The sequence below is a fragment of the Vicugna pacos genome, chromosome 35 (genome assembly GCF_048564905.1).
Source record: "Vicugna pacos chromosome 35, VicPac4, whole genome shotgun sequence".
NCBI classification, from domain to species: domain Eukaryota; kingdom Metazoa; phylum Chordata; class Mammalia; order Artiodactyla; family Camelidae; genus Vicugna; species Vicugna pacos.
In genome coordinates, this window is record NC_133021.1 from 25539267 (window position 1) to 25565338 (window position 26072).

General features: G+C 40.5%; 2 pseudogenes; one reads left to right on the forward strand and one right to left on the reverse strand.

The window, feature by feature from the left end:
- LOC102530114 (solute carrier family 35 member F5 pseudogene) overlaps positions 1-12785 on the reverse strand; it is a 40511-nt pseudogene extending 27726 nt beyond the window's left edge.
- The window catches only part of LOC116279834 (14-3-3 protein epsilon pseudogene), a 147627-nt pseudogene extending 122197 nt beyond the window's left edge, over positions 1-25430 (forward strand).
- Positions 25431-26072: the final 642 nt, after the last annotated feature.

A 26072-nucleotide genomic window follows, 5' to 3' on the forward strand; every position in this document is an offset into this window, starting at 1 on the left:
AAATTACTTATTTATACAGTACTACATTTGGGATGTGAATTCTTTGAACCCTGGTTTCTGAGGTGACAGTTTGGCCAAATGGCTAGTTCTGCCTTCTAGAAGGTGGCCATGGACAGGCTGTCCCAAGCAGACACCTGTGGCAACTTCCAGGCCCTGATGAGTGGAGGATATGTACAATGCCCAGTACTGGCAGAGAATTTCAAGGCTCAGAACTCCACCATGGTTTCATCGGTTTCAGAATCATTGCCATCCACGGTTGTGTGAGTTGTTTTTGCTTACTTGGAATGCTGACGTGGCTGGCGGTAAAAAGTCAGCCAGCACACAGGCCTGTGCTCCTCCCACCAGGCTTGCTTAGCCCCCCAGACCTCTAACGTGTCTCCACAAAAAACAAGGGAGGCACTTGTCACTGCGTCCATCCATTGGGATGCGTCTCTCAAGAACATCTATACCTCATTTGTTACTGGGGCAAACCTAAATAAAAGTTGCTATGAACTAGGAAAAGTCATAATTGTCACCCATTTCATTCTAGAACCAGACTCCCTGGTCTGGTCCAATCCATTCTTTCATTTAGAAACGAGAAACCACACACTTAGTATGAAGTTAGATCATGATGCGAATCCTAAAAGCACACGGATCTGAGTAGAATTCTGACCCCATCACTTACTGTTTTGGTGATCTAGAAGAATTGCTTAATTTTTCTGAACCTTAATGTTCTTGTTTATAAAATTGGGACAATAATGCTTACCTCATAATATGATTGTGAAATTAAATAAATTTGTGTAAAGTGGGAGGCCTGTAAGTACTCAGTATTTCATTAGTTACTTTCTCAACTTGTGGTTAAGTTGTAGAGCATGGTGTAATCTTAGAATTTCTGTATATTATATAAATTCTACAAATGAATATATAAATTTGTGAATGTATATGTATTAATTGAAACTATTTCCCATAATTGAACCTAAACAGTGGTAAAGTTTAGATAACTGCTACCAATTCTTCTACTTTATATTTAGTTCTGTCTCTGTTTTTCACAAATCATTATTTTAGGATCTTTAACTTTGTTTTTAAAAGCTAATAATAGAGAGAGAGAATGAATTCATAAAGCACATTTTTTATTTCCCAGTATAAGATTACCTTGGCAACAAATTTTAAAACTGAGTTCTGAGTTTTATTTATTTTCACATTTTCCAAAAATACTTTTCTATTGTATGTGAAGCAAACAAAAAAATCCACCCAAAATTATCTCTTCCTGAAATCAGGTAAATAACATAATCCTCTGACTGCTGTAGAAAAACAGACTAAAATATTAATAGGACAGTTCTCCACGTCTGGGTCTTCAGAAGCTGACTGAGTCAGGTTCCCTGGGAAACAGACTCTGAGATGGAGATTTGGGTGAGTCCCATGGGGCTCCACACCCATGGGGAAGGCGGAGGAAATAGGATTGCACGAGGGAGAAGCTGAAATGTGGTGCAGTCCTTTGGGAGCTCTGGAGTTGGGCAAGCCCTTCAGAGTGGTCCCAGAGGCAGGGTCAGGATGGCTCCACAGTGTCCAGTCCTCACCTGTGAGCTGTTCCGGGAGGGAGGGTACAGTGGCTTTTTTTTGGCTGAGGGCAGTTCCCAGGGAGGATTTAGCTGAGAGCGAGGGAGTGGGAGGCGCCATGGGGATGCCTAAGCCACTCTCCACAGCATTCACTACATGCTTAAATCAAAATATATTCAGACTTTCTTCAACTCATATTTTAGATGTGTATTGCAAACTAATGACTCCTGTGTAGTTAACAGCAACAACCAAATTAAGGGCAGAGTACCTTTCAAAATCATCTAGAAGGAAAAAAAAAAGTACAAATAGAATAAAGTCCTCATTTGCCTGGAAACACCCTTATAATGAGCAACATAATTGTTTAACATGACAATTTATTTAAAAACAGCAATAACCACAACACAGAAGACTATTCCCAAATATACAAGAAACTCTTACTAACCTGTTAGTCTTATCAGTGAATCTCCTGAATATTCAATATTCAGGTTATATTACTCCCCACCTCCTAACGCCCCAGAAGAGAAGCACAGATCTGATACACGTGGTCCTGCAACTATTCAAGCAGAATCCCTGACAGTCAAAAGGCGTGAGACTTTCAGTGACTGCTGGGCTATTCCAGGGCCCAAGAGAGAGGACTCTGGGCTAAGCCATACTGGGGGAATTTGTCACTTCCCTGAATCCACATTGAGAAAGAAAAGCAATGGGTGAGGGTGGGGAGACAGTTGAGGAAGATGAGATGAGAATGGGTGTCAATTCGTAAAGGTAGAGGGAATGACAGAAACAGAAAAACCACCATTTTACAACCATTATAGTAATAATTTATTTAGTCCAAAAACAAAAAACAAAAACAATCATTAGTGGATGCTAAAATTATTGATAGTTTGATGGGAACAGGATTTTTTACAGTTTCAAAGTATCTCCACAGAGATTATTAATTACAAAGAGAAAAGTGGCAGCTGCAGTGAAGAAATCTGGTGGTCACCACCTTAAGTGAACTTTCTTGTTTGTTTTTGTTTTCAATTATGTTGATTAAAAGATATTGAATATAGTTCCCTGTGCTGTACAGTAGAACCTTGTTTATCTCTTTTATATTTAGTAGTTTGTATCTGCTAATTCCAAACTCCTATATTACCCCTCCCCAAACATATCAAAACTTTTAATATACTCTCTGGATTTGGGGGTTTGCTCACTCATATACATCTGGCACCTGTGCTGGAAAGACTCAAACAGCAGAGATCTGGAATTTCTAAGGTTTCTCTGAAGCCTCGTCTTTACACGTTTTCTCCTGTCCTGATGCGGCAGCTTCAGAAAGCTGGATTTCCTACACAGGAACTCAGGGCTCTGTATTGTGTCCTGAGAGAAAGAGACAGGCAGAAATTGTACTGCTTTTTATAACCTAGCTTCAGAAGTCACACAGAATTGCTTTTACCATATCCTGTTAGTTGAGACAGCCACAAAGGCCCACGTTGGTTCCAAGGGTGGAGACATAGACTTTTGATGGAAAGGTGGCAAGGTCCTGGAAGAGCACGTGAAACCAGAAATATTGTTGCCACTTTTAAGGCAATACAGTCTGTTGCGATGAACATAATCCTTTACATTTTACTTCATTTTTTTTTTCTTCTGTTTTATCGCATTGGCTAGAAGCTTCTGTTCATCCTTGAAAGAGAGGTGTAAGGACAGGCATCAGGCATCTTTCTCTTTTCATGACTTTAGTGAGAATGTTCTATAGATTCCCCCATTAAATACCTCATTAAGTTTGATATGTGCTTGAGTTTCCTGCAATTTTCATAAATACCTCTACCAAGTTCATCCTGAACCCAGGCTGCCCTCCCCCAGGCAATGAGTACTTCCAGCCCGCGTGCCGCCCCCAAGCAGACCATGGGGAGCCAGGGATACTGCCTTAGGCTCATCTCTACAGCCACCTCCCTCCCTATCTCTGAGTCTTCAGTCTTCTGCCTGCTGGGTCTTGCTGACTGTCCCTGCTATGCCAAGCAAAGTAGCCACTAGCTTCAGTTTTTCTCAAGCTCCCCAAATTAGGGTGACCATATGATTTATTATCAAGTTCAGGATGCCTCTGAAAGTAAATAGGAGAGCTGTTAATAATTATGCTGGGATAACAAACATGAATCAGGACCATCTTGGGCAAACTGAGACATATGGTTACCCTACCCATAACAATATAGATATTTTAATTCGTCTGCCCCAACTAGGATGCTTTTCTAGAAACCATGAAATAAATACCCTAGAATCTCTGACCTGCTTCCACCACTTCCTTCTGTCAAGCTACCACAGCCAGAAAGGGTAGGCTTTCCTTCCTCATTTTCTATCTTGGTAAGACTTTCTTGCCCAGGTAATTTGTAATAATTGGTCCTGTTTTATGGTAACAGATAATAAATGAATTTTGAAAATGCTTGTCTTCTGGAAAAAACCCTGGGATTTAAGCTTCTCTGTCTGTCTCTGTCTCTGTGTGTGTGTGTGTGTGTGTGTGTGTGTGTGTGTGTGTGTATGTGTCTGTCTGTCTGTCTGTCTGTCTGTCTCTCTTGATTCCAAAGTGTGGTCATCCCTGGGGCATGAAGCTGGCCAGTGGCCTCTTTGCTCAGTATCTGTCCATTCTACCTTCCCTGGATGATTAAATGGCTTATGGTTCAGACTTGGAGATGGAATGTCACTTAAAGAGATCTGATATTTTTAAACATTCCCATTATAATCACCATGTAGAAAAGGAAGCAGGGAAATGAGACAAGCATTGCATCTATCTACAGGATGAACCATGAAACTCTTGGCAAATCAGAAGAGTGAAGAAAAAGTAACACACTACTGGATTTGGATGCAGTAGGGAGCTTGGGGGTAGCCAGAGTTTTCTAGGGCAGCTCTCAATTCAAGGCACTGGAACTTTAGGACATTCAGGAGTTTCTAATAGGGGACAGCATAAGCATAAAAAGAACAGAGGCTGAGAAGAGTATGGTGCCTCTGCTCAGGTGCATTGCATCGTCCCTTTGGACTTCCCTTACAAAGCACAGAATCAAAGCTTATGTTACTAAGCATCTCAAGATGGAGAAAACAGAGCATGAACCTAGTGTGGGGTCCCGTATGACCACAGAGGTCATAGATTCATAAAGCTGTCCTTGAAGGGCTATTTCAGAGGCTCTCAGGGGCTAGGCTGTGGAAACCATGGAAGATATTCTGAAAGGTTTAGAAAATACTTCCATTTTCTTAGAGTGTGGATCTAGGGGAAATGAATCATCAATACAATTGGTAAATTCAATTCAACTAAAAGGTGATTTCCTAGCATCTTAATCTAGCAAGGGAGTATTGACAACCCAGGGAATCTCTCTGACACGTGTGCTGAGAAGCAGGGCTTCAGGGAGAACCCCTTCAATTTGGCTACATATTTTGGGATGAGAGAAGGAAAAATACAGAGAACTGTAACAAAGACTAATCCCCTCCCAATATTTATTTGCCCCTTTTCCCCTACAGAAGTAGAATGGCTGAATTTTAAGAAGGCAAATGACCACTGGAAGAAAGGCTATATTCCACCCCTTCCTGCCATTGACTGCAGTAATGGGATTAATTTTATGATGAGAAGTGAGTGAAAGTGTTTTGTACAGTTTATAGAAAGTGTCCTTAAATAGAGTCTTTCTACCCCTTCCTCCCTCCTGTTGGACCATAGACAAGGACAATAATGTACTTTAGGACTCATAAGCAACCAAGTAGAGGAAGCCTGGTTATTTGGACAACTTCACAGAGCATTGTCCCGAACCACCTACCTCTAGACTCTTAGGTAATAAAGAAATTAATTTCTTTCTTGTTAAACTGCTGTTTATTTATATGCAGCCAAACATATGTTCTAATCAATACAAGAAAAATACTCAAAAAGCTCTCATTTTTTCAGAATTTTTTAGAGCAGGAAAAGTTTAATAAATAAACTTGTATTTCTTTAAACTCTAAAAGATTCATAAATCATAAAATAATTTGCTCAACAAATTTGAAACTACTCTGTGCCGTGCACTGTTCTAAAAGACACAGACGATGCAACTGTGAACACGACACACAAAGTCCGCTTTCACGAGCTTACATTCTAGTGGCGAGAGGCATCCAATCCACAAATAAACATGAAATATGGCAAGTGGTTGTAGTGTGACCACCAAGTAGGATAAGAGAGTTAAGGAGTGTCAGGGAATGCTTTCCTAACAAGATGATATTTAACCACAGACCTGAAAGAAGTAGTCAAATGGAAAACACTTGGTTATCTGGGGAAAGAACATTCCAGAAAGAAATACGAACAGATATTAAGTGGGAAGTAGGAGCAAGATTGATGTGTCTGAAGAGCAGTAAGGCATTCCAGTTGGAGAGTCGGGGAGATCTGAGAGCTTATGTATAAGGACCTAGGCTTTTCCTCTGACTGGAATGAGCAACAGGAATGAAGTCATCCCAGTTACATTTTTAAAGCATCCCTGTGGAAAATAGAGGGGTTGGGGTGGGAGCAGAAGACCGGGTGAAAGTCGGTGGCGGCATGGATCAGGGTGATAGTTACGGAGAAGTGGTCAGAGTCTGGATAGATGCTGTGGGCAGAGCAGCTGCGATTTGCTGATGAATTGACTGGGTCGGGTGAGAGAATAAGGACTGGGGACTACTCAGATTTGACCTGGTAGATACTGCCTTGATAAAAATCCTGCTGTAAATTCCAGTGTAGGAGCGGAGATTCGGGGAAAGGGAAGGCTTTGTGGCACTTCTCAAGACGCTTATTATGGCGGTGACTAGGTTCACTGTGACCTCGCATGTGCTAATCATCCGTGCATGACTTCGTTTTCTGTTCACAACAATTCTATGGAGTGTCTGTTACCATCTTCATTGTACAGGTGAGGACAGGTTTTGAGCGGGTTGCGTAACTTGCCCAGGGTCACACAACTAGTGAGTGGCAGAGTCAATAGTCAAACCCACCTCTGCCTGACTCCAAACGTGGGTTCCAAACCACTCTGTTACGCAGACTTCAGTGTTTCTAGTCTTCCAGCAGTTTAGAGTGGGGCTGCCAGACTGATCATCACAGGCCAAATCTGGCCCGCTCATGAGCTAAGACATTTTCTTAGGAGAAAAAAAAAGTCAAGAGAAAAACATTTCATGACTGTTGAAAATCAAATGAAATTCAAATTTCAGCATCCATAAATCAAGTTTTGTTGAAACATAGTCATGCTCATTCACTTCCCTAGTGCTGATGGCTACTCTCAGGCCACAGAGGCAGGGATGAAGATTTGCAACAGAGACCATTTGGCCCACAAAGCCTAAAATATTTAGACTCTGGCCCCTTACAGAAGAAGTTTGCCAACTCCTGGTTTAGAGAGTGAACTCTATCCTAACATTTATGCCACACTTTGGAAAACATCTCTATTATAGTTCATTTCTCTGGTGCCAGAGAAAGTACTCCTCTGTGGAAGAGGGTTTGTTCAGCCAGTTAATAGATAAATTACTCATGTAGTTTTGTTCCATGTTGAAGATGCAATTCACAGTGGAAGAGAACCTGGAGTCAGAACAATGGCAATAACCTTGACAGCTCCCTCTCTCTCTTTCTCTCTCCCCTCTCTTTCTCAAATAAGGGTTAAATACCACTTAAATAACCTATACATTTCAAGACATTGAGAATTCCTGTTATTTTGAAATTATTAAGGAATTTACCTTTAGGAGCTCTTTTTGAAAATTTTCAGTTTCCAAATTGCTAGCTTTGAAACTACATCACACACTGAGATATAGACCCAATCAAGTTTACTTCTACTGAATACCAAGGGTCCATAATCATGATAACACTGATCAAGGGACAGCATTCTGTATACAAGCAGTCACTTCATTTCCACCAGAAAAGAATTATGTGAGGTCTATAAATATGGCTCTCCCAGCAGAAAGCTTTGTAATGATCTAATGTGGAGGGAAATAATAACAGAAAATGAGATAAGAGCTACATATGAAAGGAGCGTGTTCAGTCTCTGTGCCAAGAACAGAAAGGCTCTCTCGGTCACAGTTTTTATCTGTGAATCTAGAAGCAGCATGTTTGTGTACTGCTATCACTGCTGCTGGCTTTCTCTTCCAATAAAAGTCTATCTTATCTGAATTGAGCTGAAACAGCTTGTTTTCATCCATCCCCTCTTTGGCTCAGAGAGAGTTGAGAAATCCCATCCTTGGAGTAGACTTGAAAAGAGACCCACCTGAATTGCATTTGTATGTGAGTGGTAATGCTACCCAGATTCCTCAGAGAACAAGATTCTCTCCTTTTTGGTTCTGCCCAGTTGCCTCTTGTCCTGCTCAACTGTGATATCTTACATATAAACTTTTCTGTACTGTATATATTATGCATATCTGCTACTTCTGGTAACAGATATTTCCTTTGGGACCAAACTTTTGTTTAAAAATAATAGGACCAGTCTCCGTGGGAGCAGGGATTGCATACTGTCTGATTCCATTTATACAGCATTCTCTTTTTTTGACAGCTTTACTGAAAATAATTCACATGTCATACAATTCACCCATTTAAAGTGTACAATTCAGTGGTTTCTAGAATATGTAGAGTTACATAGCCACCACCACATTTTACTCTTAGAACATTTCCATTACCCTGAAAAACAAACCCTGCATCTTTTAACCATCACCAGCCATTCTCCCCCATCCCACCCAGCCCTAGCCAACCACTAATCCACTTTCTGTCTCTACAGATTTGTCTATTCTGGACACTTCCTATAATTTGAATCATCCAGAATGTGGTCCTTTGTGGTTGGCATGTTCTCAAGGTTCATCCATGTTGCGGTGTCAATACTTTATTTCTTGTTATTGCTGAATAATGTTTCATTGTATGGTATATCCTATGACACTTCTGAAATGACAAAATTATAGATGTGAAGAGCAGATTAGTGGTTGCCAGATGTTAAGAGTGGTGGTTGTGGGGGCAGTGGTGGTTGTGTGGCTATAAAAGGAGAGCATGAGGGATCCTTATAATAGAATTGTTAAGCATCATGGTTGTGGTGGTGGTCACACAGATCTACACGTGAGGTAAAATTGCATCAGACTGAATACACACACACACACACACACAAATGAGTACATATAAATGGTAAAATCTGAGTAAGCTCAGTGGATTGTAGCAGTATCAATTTCCTGGGTAAGATATTGTGCTCTGGTTATGCACGATGTTATCTTTGGGAGAAATTGGGTGAAAGGTATACAGACTCTTTGTATTATTCCCTACCACTCTATATGACTGCACAATGTTCTCAAAATAAAAATTTTTAAATAATAATAAAAAAAAGAAGCATGGCTTTCAGGAATGGCAGAGTAAGGACCTCTGAAAATTCATTCCTCTATGAAAGAAAAAGAACACTAGCAAAAATGGTCAAAATCAACTTTTTCAGAACTCTAGAAATTAACCAAAGGTTTATAATAATTTGAAGAGTGTTTATTCAAGAAAAAACACTGAATTGTGGTAAGAACAGTGATATTTGTGGCATTTTAACCTACCCTGCTCTCCTCCTCCTCTCCCCAGCTCCAGGGAAGACTTGAAAACAAACCTGCAATCATGGTGAAAACCAATAGTGCAGCAGCCATGGGAAGGGATAGAATGTTGGCACTCCCCCAAAGCCCCATTGCCAAATAGCTGTCATTATGTGACCTCTCTGGCAGCTCCCTGGAAAATCCCACTCACAAGGCTTGTCTTCATTTGACCTGACTCAGAGCTCACCCATTATGAGCAGCATTTTCCACCACAGTGGTTGTCGAAAATAATCAGTGGCAATTGTTTAATATCACTGCTGCCTGAGGTGGTAATAACAGTTGCAACAAAGAACGAATTCACCAAAAAACTTAAAAGGAGAAAGTGGAACATGAGGTGTCAATAACAAGCTTTGAAAAGCTCTGATATATTTCTGAGAATCTAGAAAGCTACACATGTGTAGGGCAGTGTGCATGCCCAGGAAAGACCAGAGCAGGCCCTAAATTCTCACGTCTGATTAACCATGAGGCTCTGTGAAAGCAGGGGGTGAAGGCAAAGGCAGAGTTGTAAACAGACTACCTGAGCATTGAAGGCATGTCCCAACATGCATGCAAGGGCTGGCAGACTTACTCTTCCAAGGAATTTAAGGAACTATGTATACAATTGTTAACCACCCAGTAAGAAAGCCAAATAGAGACCTCAGTGTCCACACATGAGAAAGAATACAGACTTTACAGAATTAATTCAGGAAACCCACCAAACACAATTAGCAGCAGCAAAACAAACAACATCAAACCTCTGGGGAGGGAAGGGAAATCTGATATCCAGGTTTGTTACATTATATGATTTTACATTTCCCATTCTCAACCAAAAATTAGGAGATGTGCAAAGAAATGAGAAAGTATGGCCCATACATGGGGGAAAAAGTAGTCAATAGAAATTGGCCCTGAGGAAGCTCAGATGCTGGACTAACTAGACAAAGGCTTTATTTAAATCATCTATTTTTAAATATACTCAAAGAGCTAAAGGAAATTATGTCTAAAAACACTACAGGAAAGTGTGAGAATGATGGCTCACTACATAAAGAATATCAACAAAGAAATAGAAATTATTAAAAGGAATAAAAATTCTGAGGTTGAAAAAGTACAGTAACTGAAATGAAAATTCACTTCAGGGGCTCAACAGAAGATTTAGGTGAACAGAAGAATCTGCGAGCTTGAGGACAAATCAATTCATCTGATCTAATTTAAGGAAAAGAAAAGAGAATGAAAAAAGTGAAGAGAATCTCAAAGACCTGTGAGACACCATTAAGTATATCTGGAAGAAGAAAAAAGCAACTCTCAACCAAGAATTCTTTATCCAGCAACAATGACCATCAAAAATGAAAGAGAAATGAAGATATTCTCAAATACGTAAAAATTAAAATGTTCACAGCAGCATCGTTTATAATACCTACAAATAGAAATAACCCAAATGTCCATCAACCGATGAATGGATAAACAGAAAGTGGTATATTCATGTGATGGGGTATTCCTCAGCCATCAAAAAGCATGAAGTCTTGATATGCTACAACATGGAATGAACTTTGAAAATATTCTAAGCGAAAGAGCCAGTCACAAAAGACGGCATACTGTATGATATAGTTTAGATGAAATTTTTAGAACAGGCGGATCTGTGGAGATCAAAAGTAGATCAGTGGTTGCTTAAGGCTGCAGGTTGGGGAAAGTAGGGCATGATAGATAAATGCTAGAGGAATTTTTTTCAGGGGGTGATGAAAATGTTTTAAAATTGTGATGATGGTTGCACAACTCTGAATGTACTAAATATTATTGAATAGGGATTGTATTCTTTACATGGGTGAATTGTATGCTATCTGAATTACATTCCAATAAAGCTGTTACCGAAAAATGGGGGGAGAGGAAAACAATCAAACTCTTAGAAGAAGACATAGGCATAAATCTTTATGACCTTGGATTAGGCAGTGGTTTCTTAGATAGGACACCAAAAGCACATTAATAAAAGAAAAAAAAACAGGTATATTGTACTTCACCGTAACTGAAAACTTTTGTGCTTCAAAGGGCACTATTAAGAAAATGAAAAGACAACCCACAGAATGAAGAAAATATTTGTAAATCATATATATGAGATAAGGAAACTTACATAAAGGGTCCAGAATGATGAAAGAACTTTTACAACTCAACAACAAAAAGACAACCAACTGTATTAGAAATGGACACAGGATTTGAATAGACATTTCTCTAAAGAAGATATGCAAGTAGCCACTAAGCACATGAAAAAGGGCTCAACATCATCAGTCATTGGGGAAATGTGATGAAAACCACGAAGAGCTGTCACTTCACACCCACTAGGATGGCTATAATTTTAAGCCACAGAAAATAATTAGTGTTGGTGGGGATACAGAAAAATTGAAACCCTCATATAAGGTAGAGTGATGCAACCACTTTGGAAAAAACGTTTTGTCAGTTTCTCAAAATTTTAAACATAGAATTATTAAATGACTCAGACATTTCACTGCTAGTTATGTTTTGGCTTTAAAATGTACCATGAATCGCATTTTGACCAGCCAGATGTTAGGGAGATAGGGCAGTTTGCTGGTTTGATAGACCTTAAGGTCCAGAGGTCACAGTGGAAGAGTTTTGAATGACAGAAAGAGATGGGAAAGTAAGTCAATGAGTAGAAGTACAGCTCATTTTACAAAGTTTTTGATCTTACAATTTGAGAGCTTTCCAGGGAAAAAATCTGAATGTTCAATCAGTGTTCCCAGGAAGATGTATGAAGAAACAGTAGTTGGCATTTGGAACAGGGGCCGTCTCATGACAGTAGGAGCAGGTCTTTCTGATAGGCAGCTCCTTTCCCAGGAGAACATCATATCCTTGGTTGACTGTATATTCAAGTCTATTAGAATAAAAAGCTGGGATGTGTTGAGGAAGCCCTTTACTCTCCTCTTCATATTTCAAAGAAGGGAGAAGATGCTCACTCAGTAGGAAAGAAAAATATGAGAGGAAGCTTCCAGGTTTTTTCTGCCCCCTCATTCACTTCTTCCAAAGCTGAGGAGCAATTTATGTTTGAAGGGACAGAAGACGAGTGGTCCAGCCTCTTCTGGGCTTCCTTTTTTTGATGCAGCATGATATTATGAGACTGACTGTTTACTCAACTTTCCCTAAACTTTCCGGGGCTGGCATAAGCTGGTGGAGAAAGGAATCTGTTTGGGATCCTGGTAACGATCATAACTCAGATCATCATCTTGAAGAGGAATAAAACAGGTGTTTTTATTTCAATCTATCTGATTCCAGCATCTATTTCTGTTTGGTGAGAACAGGTCTTCCTGGTAGGCAGCTGATGCCCTGGAGCACCGCCTTACTCCCCTGGCAGTCACACTGGAGCAGGAAACTGGGACTGCCACTTATCCTACAAGACTGGTAGGGTTGTGGCACATCGTTTAAATATAAACACTGGATTGAATTAACTGGTCTTCCATTTATTCCATATACCTTTATTGGGTACATGCTGTGTACTCATTGCTTTGTACAAAGTGTTACAGGTGTGAAGGTGAACATGACAGATGTAGGATATTGGCCCTTATAGACTTTCACCTGGAATGTGGAGTTCCTGCCCCCTGGGGACAGCATTTCACCTCTAGAATGGAGACTGGTTTTCCCTCTCAAGCCTCATGTACTCAGACCTAAATGAGTGAGAGTCCTCTGAGCTCCCCAAATGCCATCTCCGGGCCTTCTCTCTCCTCACCTCCTTCAAAGTTCATGTCGTCAAACGTCTTGCTGTCCTGATCACTCCAGCTCAGTCACTGATGACTTTAATACCTGGCTCACTCTCTTCTCTTCCACCTCTACTCCTGTTTTTGCTTTTTGATGACCTCAACAGTCTCACGGATAATCCATCGGAGACAGGGTGTATCTCTAATTTCCTGTGTGCTTTGTGTGAATCTCTCCCCTCTTTTGCTCTTTAGCACCCTGAAGACTCTTTTTCTTTCCCGCAGCATGCAAGGAAGAAACAGACTGCAGATGTGAGACAGAGAGATCCAGACATGAGCTTGCTGAGTATGTCAGGGCTCCAGGGAAAGGAAAGAGAAGGTATAAGGACGGTGCACAAGAAAGAGGAAAGCCTTGGGAGATCAGAGTTTTTGAAATGGGATGGGAAAGAAAGACCCTTAACTGAGAGAACCAGGAAGTGGAGTGGACAGGACTTGGTGCTGAGCTATCCTTAAGTGGGAAGGAAGCTGTTCTGGGGCTTGTTCTGCACCCTTGATCAGAAGATGGGAAACTTGATCATCTTGTGTGGGGACAGAGCCACCGAGGGGAAAAAAAATCACCTCCTGACCAAGGTGGGACCAAAGAGGATGAGACTGGACTTTCCCAAACCCTGCATAGCAGTGGCACACCCCTGCTGCCACAAGTTTGTGCCGTGGCCTCTTAGTTCCTTGACCTCTCACCTCCAATGATCACTTCTTCTGCCCTTTCTTTGAAGAAGCACAATTTCTTTATTTGTGGCCCCACTGTTTTATTTATACACTTACGGACTGTCCAAAACAGTAATTTTATCACTCCTGGAAATTTTAAATAATCTAAGCAGCTCCTGAAGATCAAGTTTTCAAATTCCTCACCAAGGACATCCTTAGGCCATCTTTGTGCTCCCAGATAGTCAAGTATTCAGCTAGCAGCAGTCTGCTTCAAGCATCCATTTTCACCTGCAAAATTGGTGATATTAGATTGCTGCCAAGTTCTGCACCCTGAGGCGGTTGTAAAGATCTAAACCTTAAATGGCACGTGACTTCTGCGTTGACCCGTTGTCACACTGACGCGGTAGGCATAGGTGCAGTTATAAGGCGACGCCTTCCCTTTCACATGCAAGAAATCCTCACTTCTATTAAAAAATCCCTAGCATACAGTCGATGACCAATAAATGTCCTCAACCCCATCGCCAGATCTGCCGGCGTGGGAACGCAGGCCGGCGCCGCCTGAGGTCCCACGAACAACGTGGCGCGAGGCCAGACCAGTCCGCTGCCGTCCACGCGTTCAGGGCCCGGGACCCTCGGACCCGGCCCGCCCGCGCCGGGCACCGCTCAGCCGCGCGCCCCTGCCCAGCACCCCGGCCATCGGGGGCCAGGGGCCCGTGAGGCCCGCGCCACCCGTCGTCCCGGAACCCGCAGCGCAGCACAACCCGACCGAGCGCGGAGGCTGGAAAGCCTTCTGCCCATTTTGATGCCCACTTGTCATCAGTTATGACCAAATCCAATCCGAACCCTCACATTCTCTCACTACCAGTCACTACACGCAGTTTGCAGACCCCGTGACCTTCCTTGTCCTCTCTCTCTGTTGTCTGGTTAAAACCAATCGCTAGCCTGATCTGTGCCTGTCCCTGTCCCTGAGCAGCTGAGTGGTGCTGGAGAAAAAAAAAGCACAGCTCTGCTGAACAGTCTCACTGCGAATCTAGGACCAGACATCGCGAAAGGGTCCTCAGTACTGGCCAGGGTCGTATCCTGGGCAGTATTTGCTTCCCCAACTCCAAAATGGCTATTTTGTACCTTCTTTCCCATCAAATTCCCTGCCCCACTTCACCTCCTCATACAAGAATGTCATCACCTTTCCTGCCAGCATCCAGCCATGCTGTAATCTGCCCTATGAAAAAATGCCTCATATGACCCCATAACACCTTTCACATTCCCCTCTCCTTTCTCTGCTCGCCTTCAAAGCAAAACCTTTTGAAGGCAGCAACTATAATTACTACTGTTCCCACAGCCTCTCCTTGACACATTCCATGCAGTTTCCATCCACCCCGCTCTGTTCAGATGGCTCTTGTCAAGGTCTCCCAACCCCAGCATCGTGCCTCTGTCTCCATCTCACTCCCCCAGCACTAGACCCAGAGGACCACTGCCGCTTCCCTCCGGCCCTCAGCTTCCAGGGCTCACCCTGTCATTCACCTTGTTTGCTGTTCCTTCGCAATCTTTGTTGACTTGTCATTCCTTCCCTTCCTTTTAACAGGTGTCCTCTTTAAAAATGTACTATCTGAACAAACAACATTAGAACTTTTATTTTCATTTTTTTCTCTGAAAAAAAAGGGAGGAAGAAATTAAGCTTTACCAATATGTAATAACCATTTTTATACTGGTGCCCTCACTTGACTGGCATATCAGACAATTAAATACGCTACACAGGGCGTGCAGGGGGAAGAGTGGGTGTTCCGTAATCAGAGAGGTGACCATATGTTGTAGTTTATTTGTGCACAGTGCAAATTGGGAGTTCCCTCTGGGTATATGCCCAGGAGTGGGATTGCTGGATCATAGGGTAAGTCTATATTTAGTTTTTTAAGGAATTTCCATAATGGCTGCACCAAACTACATTCCATCAGGGTAGCAAGGTTCCCTTTTCTCCGCACCCGCTCCAGCATTTATTGTTTGTGGACTTTTTAATCATGGTCATTCCTGGCATGAGGTGATACCTCATTGTAGTTTAGATTTGCATTTCTCTGATAATTAGTGATATTAAGCATTTTTTCACATGCCTGTTGGCCATTTGTACGTCTTCATTGGAGAATTGCTTGTTTAGGCCTTCTGCCCATTTTTGGATTGGGCAGGTTTTTTGTTTCTGAGTTGTATGAGCTATTAATATATTCTGGAAATTAAGCCTTTGTCAGTCTCATCATTTGCAAATATTTTTTTCCCATTCTGTTGGTTGCTTTTTTTGTTTTGCTTTTCGTTTCCTTTGCTGTGCAAAATCTAACAGGTTTTTGTCATTTTTGTTTTGTTCTTGTGGATTCTTAGGTTTGCCCTTATCTTTGATTCTTCATCTCTCTGGCTCTCTCATTCTTCTACATGCAAACAGCCACCAGTTCATTTCAGTTTGTTTTGATTTCACAATGTTTCTAATCTTTGACACTTTCTGTAGTCTCCTTATAATCCAGTGCGATGGAATGAACACTTGGGTATAGCTGGGGAAGATGAAAAAGTTCTGATGATGGATAGTGATGACGGCAGTACAATAATATGAATGTACTTAACATTTGTAACCACAATGTGCAGGGCAATGTGTGAAGAAGTAGCTTTCTAAAATAATCCTTTTCTCTCTGTCTCTCTCTCCCATTCAAACTTCTAGGAGCTTCATCTAACAGTAGAGGCTCCAGCCTTCTCTCCTGTCATCTCAGAGGCAGCACTGAGGCTACAGGGTCTTGAGGACCTAAGGTGGAAACCAGTATGTAGCTTATTAGCTATGTGACCGTAGGCATGAAATGTGACCCTCTCTGGATGCTGGTGCTGACAGTAAAAATATCTCCCTTTTAGGGTTGTTGGGAGGTATCTTAACCCATTTGGGCTGCTATAACCAAGTACTTCAGACTGGCTTATAAACAACAGAAATGTATTGCTCACAGTTCTGGAGTCTGGCAAGTCCAAGGTCAAGGCACCAGTGTGGTCACATTCTGCTGAGGACACTCCTCCTGGTTCATAGCTGGCACCTTCCTTGCATCTTCACATGGTAGAAGAGACTAGAGCTCTTTTTTATAAGAGCACTCGCCCATTCGTAAGGACTCCGCCTTCACGATTTACTACCTCCCCGAAGAACCCATCTTCTAACACTATCACATTAGGCACTTTAATTCCAACATGTGAACTTGTAGACGTGAGGCAGTGGGGGAGAGGGGTCCCAGCCATTCAGACCATAGCAGGAGGCTTAAACAGGACGATGAATATAAAGCACTTAGTAAAACACCCCCTTTCTCCTCCTGTTTTTCTCCAAAGACTCAGATGGAATTGATCTCCTGAATCCTCTTGTCTATATGATTCCTTGGACACTTACTACCTACTGCCTTGTACTGTTTGTTATCTTTTTGTATGTATCAATGTTATCCTCCCCACAAAATGATACATCCTCCAGAGTCTGAGAGCTTGGCTTCTTTCTTTTCCCCTTCTCTTGTGCTTGTGGAATGTTGCAATACAATGCCTTATAGATGGTAAACGCTTAGTCAATATTTGATTTTTAATTGTTTGACATAATGAAATCTTTCATGGCCTGGCTTCCAAAGTCTTGAGAATTGATGTTTTGTTTGTTTCATGTAGCTTTTCCCCCTTCTTTGATTTTAAAACTGCTGACAGCATTTTAAAATAGCTAACAAGAAAGTGATGAAGATTTCACTACTTCCTGGAAGAAGAGTGTATTTCAATCCATGTCTCCATCAAAAGTAGGCAAAACAAAGAGAGACCAGGGTTGCCTGAAAACATACCAAGTTAAATTTGAAGAAATAATTTTTGCTAGTGTAAGTATGTTCCATGTTGTTTCTCTGACATTCAAATTTAATTAGGTGTCTTGTATTTTTATTTGCTAAATATGACAACTCTACTGTGAAGCCTTTAAATTTCCCCCAATTGTGAACAAGCACAATTCTCTGTTGAAATGAGAATATTCCCATGTGCTTAAAAGAAAGTGTTTTTTGTTTTGTTTTGTTTTGTCAAAAGAATGCAGCTTGAAACATCATTATGAAACAAGCTTTAACCACAGCTCTGACCTTATGTGGAAAACATACCTGATGAAAAAGCTAATGAAAGGTAACATTAACTGAAATATCAACACACGTTGCTTTTGACTATAAATGAAAACAGTGATGTTTCTGTGAAATGCAATCCTGTACTAAAATGAAAGAATTGGTTGGGCTTCAGAATGTTTTATAGTGAGGGTAGAAAATGATCATATTTGCATATCTGTCTTCCTGAAAATACTGTTATTCTGCATGTTGAACATATGACTTAGAACTTACAGGAGAAATCTTGAGAAAAATTAGAATTGTCTGTGGCATGTCCTATTGCCCACTTAGGAGACCATAAGTATAAATCGTACCTCTCAGCTGTATTTATTCAAGACGTCAATGAGAATTTTTATGTGACTTAACAACTTTTGAACCTAGTCTTCATTTTGGCACCACATTAGAATCTGCTTTTAGAAGTCATGAATAGTTTAGTACACACTGATTAAAATGACTAAGAATATCTACAGTGTCCCTAGGTAGTCAGTGTTATTTCAGATTGTTACCCAACCAAATAGCACAACCAATGATTTGCATCCAAACAGCAACACATCCTCCACCATGACCATTTGGTTCTACAGGGTGAAGGGTGGAACTTGTCATGCAAGTCGCAGCTTCCCTTGGCAGCTGGCTACTCTCCTATGGCTTGAACTTGGGCAGTTCTCCAGGTTACTTGATTATTTTGTCTTAGGAATGTGATCCATAGTCCATAAGTTATTACCCTCAGAGAGGAAAAGGAGTCTCTCTGTTTAAATCCAACAATACTTTTTGAAAGCTTAATTTTTCAATTTGACAATATTTGTTGAAAGTTTAATATGAGGTAGGCACTATTTAGAGGAATGAGCAAGAGAGGCAAAGCCCCACTCTCCTGGGGTTTGCACTCTAGTGATGGAGTCTCACAATATACAAATACTGGATACTGAACAGGGAAAATGACTGAGAGAGGTAAATGCTAGGCAGAGAATTGAATAGGGTGGTGATGTGGAAGGGAGCGACTGGGTGACCTTTTAGGTTAGGGGATCAAGATAACCTGTCAGAGGTGGTAGAATTTCAGTGCAGGTCCAATGAAGGGAAGAAGAATATTGAGCCACGGGAGGGCAGAGGCCCTAAGATGGGCCAAGCCTGGTGTGCTGGAGGGAGCTCAGTGTGGTGAGAGGAAGCATGGTACAAGGTGAGGCTGCAGTTAGACACAGGCCAGATTACAGAGGACTTTAAAGAATGGTAATTTATTCTGAGTGTGATGGGAAGCAATGGGATTTTTCAATCAAAAATTAAATAAATAAACACACTTAATATAATCCTTCAAAGTAAATGTAGTGTTTTAACAACAAGAAAAAGGTAAATGCTTTGAAAGAAAATTAAGCAATGGATAAAATATTTTAATAAATTAACCTTAAAGTTGACCTAATTATTATATCATGAAGTATTGATTAAACCAAGATTTTCTCCAAAAATGAAGAATATTATCACCATCAATTTTTATTGAGAGAAATATGCTTTAAAATGATGTGTCTCCTGGGCATATATCCTGAAGAAACTCTAACTCAAAAAGATACACACACCCCAGTGTTCACAGCAGCACTATTTACCATAAAACTAAATGTCCATTGACAGATGACATGGTGTGTGTATATATATACACACACACACATTCGTGCATACACACAGTGGAATACTACTCAGCCATAAAAAAGAATAAAATAATGTCATTTGCAGCAACATGGATGGACTTGGAGATCATCATTCTAAGTGAAATAAGCCAGAAAGAGAATGAAAAATACCTATGATATCACTTGTATGTGGAATCTAAAAAATGAGACAAATGAACTTATTTACAAAACAGAATAGACTCACAGACATGGAAAACAAACTTGTGGTTACTAGGGGGGAAAAGTGAGGTAGGGTAAAGGGATAAATTTGGAATTCAGGAATTTGCAGATACTAACTACCATATATAAAATAGATAAACAGCAAGGTCCTACTGTGTAGCACAGGGAACTATATTCAACACCTTTTAATAGCCTATAATGAAAAAGAACATGAAAAGAAATACATATATATATATATATATATATATATATATATATTTAACTGAATCGCTATGCTGTACACCAGATATTAACGCAATATTGTAAACTGAATATACTTAAATTTTTAAAAGATGTGTCTATTTAGGAATCTGGGTAAACATTTTGTGATAAACTGAAAGTCTGATTTTAATTTCAATGTATATAGGTGCTTAGTTTGAATGGATTCATAGGTGAGAAAGAATCCTCATAAAGAGACATAGATCTAAATGCAAGAAGCATATGCTTGGCTCTGATACTAAGTCATAAATTCTTTTGCATTTCCATTCAGCAGTTGTACAAAGGTTTTTGTTAAAATTTAACTTAGTAATTTTCTATTCCCCCTGATGTCAAATAATTGTTCTGGGAAAGGAACTGAAAATGAATGGTTTTTATATTTTTAACAAATGGATTTTAAACTCACTGAAAAGCTACATTTGGAAGATTTGAAACAAGTTTTTATGAGTCCAGATAGGAGACTTTTTATTAGTTACACATATCATTTTTGGCAAAAGAAAAAAATCTTATTTATATAATAAAGAAAGTATTTTCCAAAAATCCATTTCCCTGCTTTCTCTATAGCATGAACTTCTTTCTCAGTCATTGTTAAAATGTTGTCTTTACCTTTAAGAGATTATATGAGGTTTAAAGGTTTTTTGATTTTTTTTTTAAGAGAAAATTGTAGGCTGTGTGCTACTGCCAACCTTTTGCCATTACAAAAGGAGATCAGGAAATCTGGCCTAAAGCAAGGTGCTTTTAGCGGGTACCTGTGGGAGGCTGGTTGGAGCCCTGTGGCTCTGGTCACTTGGCCAAGCTTAGTTTACACATGAGGTGGAGAGGATTTGGAAAGATGCACCAAGGCATCTAACATAGGCTACTGGGATGCAAAGCTTAGCCTTCCAGCAGTTAGTAGCTGGGCAAAGGCTTGAGGACCTGCTCTGCAAGAAAGAAGGAGCTGAGTCTATCCATTCACAGCAAAATAAATAAGTAAAAAAATAAAATAAATAAATAAAAATAAAGAAGCAAGTTGATAAGAGGAAAGGAAACCCACTTTATCTCTACTTTTCCTTTCATCACTAATATAAAAGGGGGGTTGGGTCCTAGAATGTTCTTTAGTGTGTGACTTTTAATAAACCCTTACTGCTAACCTTTGGCAACTTCTTTTCCTCCTTAAGTTTGCTGTCAATATTCATTTTCATGTGATTTCATCTGGACAAAAATGTTCTTTAGGTGAACACATGGTGGTATCCGGCCCAATTCTGCACTGGCTGGAGACAGCCCTGGTGCTGGAGATGCTGGCCAGGCTCCTGTGAGCAGTAGAGGGAAAGAAAAGTGACAGATCTTAGTGGATCACGGTGGTGTTCATTCTGCTTCAGGCCTCATTTGAAATGGTGACATCGTTATCATTGATTTAGGGAACTGTGGTCCCAGCAGGTTCTTAGGAGCAGGAAGAGGGCAAACAAAATACACCAAGAGGAATGAAATGTGGTTGTTTGCCTCTACCGCAGATACCTTGGTTTAAAAACTTTCAGTTTTGCTTCTGTTACCAGAATTTTTACCAACTTAACAAGTCAGAAATAGTCAAACACCCTGAACACCTTCAGAAGATGGACTTATACATGTTAGACCAAATTTTTCACATCTTATCAATAGTTTACTATTCTGATCATTTTGCTTTTCGTCTATTTGTCATTTATGACTCTGGTACTTCACCAGTAAGTTTAGTGATATCAGGGCCTCAAAAGAGATAATTGGTGAATTGATGTGCTTATCCATTATTTATATCATTTCACAGTTATAAAATTAACAAATGGCAAAGCATTAATTGAGTTGATGGACCTGATTTTAGAAGGAGGCAAAGACCTGAGTATGTGAGTTAATCACATTAAGTTAACAAAAAAGCAGAGCTGCTTGGATGCTTAGGAATGCTTAGGAAACCATTTGTCCAAAAATACCACAAGCTAAAAGCCAATTTAAAGACTGGCATACACATAATACCCAGATGAGCCAAACACTTTAATATTTCTGCAACAAATATCCACAGGAAGAGAACAAGGAAAACTGTAAGTAACCTCTTGTCCCCTGAGGTCAGTCTTTTCTGTCACATGAATTATAGAGGACTCTGCAGTTACAGAGCTGTTTGGATTTTGGAAATGCAGATAAGGCATGTGAACATGTCATGTTGACCCACTGATGACTGAGGAGGCCCTGTGTAAAGCCCTTTCCTAGGTTGGTCTTGTCTAGTCCTCACAGTGATTCTATGCGCAAGGTCCTCTGATCACCCTCAGGTTATAGGTTAGGATCCCAGGCTGAAGGAGTAAAGTGACTTATCCACTGTCACCCAGCTAAGAAGTGGCAGAGCTGGGACCCAACCCAGGGCTTTCTAACTCAAATTCATGTTCCTCATCTCCTTAGTCCCATATTCAGTCAGACTCATGGATGTTGACTCACATTGACAAAATTCACATGAGACTGATATCTAAATCTTGAGGGCCAGTATGTTCAATCAGGATAAGTGGGTACAACCCCGTGTGGAAGTTGGGCCATCTTGGTGGCAAGGAACAAAGGTACATTCAAATTACTTTATGGAAAAGGGGATTTGTTTCAACATTACGGATGGCTGAGGATGGGAGCCATCAGGAGCCTAGGCAGATCCAATAGCTGTCTTGTCTTTTTCTGACCCACTGATTTTGCTTCTCTTGTAACTTTGGCTGGTTGATGCGAAGCCACATTGTAGCTTGCTGACCATGCCATGAGTTGAGTGCCTTGGTTCAGATGCCACTAGTGAGCAGCCAGGGTAGGGTGGGGGCACAGAGCTGATGCCCCCAGGCACTGAGGGTGGTGGTTGGCAATTTCCATTAGAGGGGTGTGCAAGCAAGCATTCTGAGGCTTGGCTGGTCCGCTGAGGGCTAGATGGGGAGTTAGGTGGTTTGCATACTTAAAGGAATGAGGCTGAGATTGCCAAGTTAAATGGGTTTTAGTTCATTTGAATATTTAATGTGAAGGCTGTGGTTTCTTAGGGCATTTTCCCTCTTGGGGCAGAGTCAGCCAGTCCTGCTCTGTTTCCCAGGTACTTTGTATCAGCTCCCTCTGATTATACCTACTGTGGTAGGGTGAATAATGGTCTCCAAACATGTTCCCAGCTTTATTCCCAGAATTTATGGATATGTTCCTTTACATGGCAAAAGAGCCTTTGCAGGTGTAATTAAGTGAAGGATCATGAGACAGGAAGATTATCCCACCCCTAGGTGGCCCAATGTCATCACAATGTTTCTTTTAAGAGGCACAGGAAGAGTCAGAGTCAGAAGATATGGAGTGGTATTCTTTGAAAACAGGAAGGGGCCACAAGCCAAGGAATACAGGCAGCCACTGGAAGCTGACAAAAAGCAAGGAAATAGATTCTCCCCTCAGAGCCTTCTGCAGAAACCAGTCCTTTACGTGACACTTTGACTTTAGCCAAATTAAATTAATTTGACTTCCGACATACAGAACTGTAAGAGAATAAATATGTGATGTTTTAAGCCAATAAATAAATAAATAACGACCAGCATAGACAAAGGCTAAATTAGTATTTCAAAAGTTCAAATTCTATTTTTCCAACTCTTGTGCAAACATAGGAAAGGGAAAAGGGAGGTGGAAATTTTCTTTTAAGCATCTAAAAATGATAGTAAATAAAGGGGCGCCTGGTTAATGGTAACTTGTACAATTTTCTCTCTTATAAACATGATTCTTAAATTTAAAGGTTTAGGTTAGGATCTGTATGTCTTAATTTGAAGCTATCAAAATTCTAACAACAAAAACTATGTCCACACAGGTAATTCTTTTAGAATGTTAAAAATAACCTTTTCCTGTAAAACTGTTCTTTGCCCCCTGGTGGTGAAATTATTATTATTTAATTTTTTTTAAGTTAAGACTTTTATTATGGAGTCTTGGCACTAAAAATTCTTCTATGGTGAGCAAAAATAAGAGAAGATTATATATTGAGGCAGGGAGACATGAAGGTAAGGCCATAGGTATAGTGAAAGAATTTAAATTTCTCCTATCTTACCATTTGGAACTAAATTTTCCTTAATCTGTCTCTATCTGTTTCCATGTTGATTGCTAATTCAGTATTATTTTAAAACACCACCTCCTTTCAATAAATTTGATAGTAAGGAGACAGTCGGAGACGCCATCCGCTTCCATCCGTCGTGCAGACCCTGCCAGAGCCACTGCCGCTATGGATGATCAGGAGGATCTGGTGTATCAGGCGAAGCTGGCCGAGCAGGCTGAGTGATATGATGAAGTGGTGGAATCAATGAAGAAAGGAGCAGGGATGGATGTGGAGTTGACAGGTGAAGAAAGAAACCTTCTATCTGTTGCATATAAAAATGTGATTGGAGCTAGAAGAGCTTCCTGGAGAATCATCAGCAGCATTGAACAGAAAGAAGAAAACAAGGGAGGAGAAGACAAACTAAAACTGATTCGGGAATATCGGCAAATGGTTGAGGCTGAGCTAAAGTTAATCTGTTGTGACTTTCTGGATGTACTGGACAAACACCTCATTCCAGCAGCTAACACTGGCAAGTCCAAGGTTTTCTATTATAAAATGAAAGGGAACTATCACAGGTATCTCACTGAATTTGCCATGGGAAACGACAGGAAGGAGGCTGCGGAGAACAGCCTAGTGGCTTATAAAGCTGCTAGTGATATTGCTGTGCCAGAACTTCCACCAACACACCCCATTCGCTTAGGTCTTGCTCTCAATTTTTCTGTATTCTACTACGAAATTCTTAATTCCCCTGACCATGCCTGCAGGTTGGCAAAAGCAGCTTTTGATGATGCAATTGCAGAACCTGACACTATGGACTTCAGACATGCAGGGTGATGGTGAAGAGCAGAATAAAGAAGCACTGCAGGATGTGGAAGACGAAAATCAGGGAGACATAAAAGCCAAAAAGAGAAACCATCTCTGACCACCCTACACCTTCCCATCCCACCCATCTTGGAAATTCCCCCATTGTCATTGAGAACCACCAAATCTGACTTTTACATTTGGTCTCAGAATTTAGGTTCCTGCCCTGTTGGTTTTTTTTTTTTTTTTTAAGTTTTCAAAAGTTCTTAAAGGCAAGAGTGAATTTCTGTGGATTTTACTAGTCCCAGCTTTTAGGTTCTTTAAGACACTTAACAGGACTGCATAGAGGCTTTTTCAGCATTTCTGTATTGTCTCCTGCCAAATGTGGCAAGACTACCATTAGAAATGGATTACATTTGAAACCATTAGACTTGTAGGTGATACAAGCATCTAGGAGAAAGGTTAATCACACTATAGAGGTGTATGTGGTATCATTTTCCCATTTCTAATTGTTTAAATGGAATTTTATACCAATGTTTAAAATTAATCAGGTGTTAGCTTGAGGTGGTTAAAAAAGGTTGTTTGGGGAGTTTGTTATAATGACTTTGCTGTAAAAAGTGTTTCAAACTCTGCTGAAATGTTGCTGAAAAGTGTGCTGGTAACAGTTCAACAATCCGTGGCTGCTCATTCTTGCCTACTTTTACTGTCCCTCTGAAGCAGGTTAGCATTGAAGGTGGAATGGAAAAGCCTGCATGCGTGTTCAATTCTTTGTTTCTTCTTCTTCCCTCTCCCCTCAGGCCCCTCCTCCCCTTCTTTGCTCACTCAACCTCTTTCGTTCAGTATGTGTAACTTGAAGCTAATTTGTACTACTTGGTATCTGACTGGAGCCACAGATACAGAATCTGTATTGTTCTTACTGAAACACAGCATGGATTAACATTAAACTTAAATAAAACAAACCTAAATTAAAAATGCCAAATATTATTGTGCCTCCATCCTTTATCCTTCTAAAATAAAATCTCTAGTCTAAACACACACACACACACACACACACACACACAAATTTGATAGTAAGCATTTATGAGTCACTGAATTTTTACGCATAAACGAATGCCTTAGCTGTGTGGCCTACTGACTGAGGTGAACAGCAACTTTGTACTATTTTCCTTTGTGTTTCAATTTGGCATCACAAACAAATGCCAAACTGAAATGCCAAAGCCAAAGCCACGCTGTGCAGCCTGGAAGAATAGATGATGAAGAGGTCTGTTAAAATTTTCTTTTGCAGACTAATTGGAGCTTTCGTATATGAGGGAAGTATGGTGATTGGTGTGCTGGGGCTGAAGTGAGGAGCCAGTAGGACAGAATATCCTTCTTGGTTAGTTTCAGGAAAAAAGAGAAAAACAAATTTTCACACTTAAAAAGTGATTCAGGTGAATTGACAGAAATCTTTGAGAAATAAATGATAATCTCGGGACTGTGGAAGATGTTAGAAGAAAGAAATGTTTACATGGATTCTACTGAGGCACGTTCAAGTCTATGTAAAGCACAAAACATTATCTGAAAAGACAGCTATTTTGGCTGAGGCAATCAGCAGTGAGTCTTTAGTGACTAAATCATTGAA